Genomic DNA, 341 nt, shown 5'->3' with positions numbered 1-341 from the left:
GGGGCTGCAGAGAGGGGGCGAGCGCCTGGAGTGGGTGGATGGCAGCAGCTTCAACCAGACGTGAGTCCTGTGGGGAGCTGGGGACATGGGGAGACGGTTCTGCGTGGGACAGGCAGGGCCCTGGTGGAACCTGTCTGCTGGGGCTGTCCCTTGCAGGCAGCCCTCGTCTCCTCCTGGTGGCTGAGGGGACAACTGACAACCCCATGGTACCAGCGGTGTGTGTGCTGCTTGTTGCAGAATCGTGGTTCACGGCCAGGAAGTGTGTGTGTATCTGAATGATGGTGTTATCGCAAGTTCAAGATGCTCACAACAGAGGCCGTACATCTGCAGCAAGCCCCAAG

The sequence above is a fragment of the Charadrius vociferus genome, unplaced genomic scaffold (genome assembly GCF_000708025.1).
Source record: "Charadrius vociferus isolate BGI_N301 unplaced genomic scaffold, ASM70802v2 scaffold1545, whole genome shotgun sequence".
Lineage (NCBI taxonomy): Eukaryota > Metazoa > Chordata > Aves > Charadriiformes > Charadriidae > Charadrius > Charadrius vociferus.
This window is presented reverse-complemented; position numbering follows the sequence as displayed.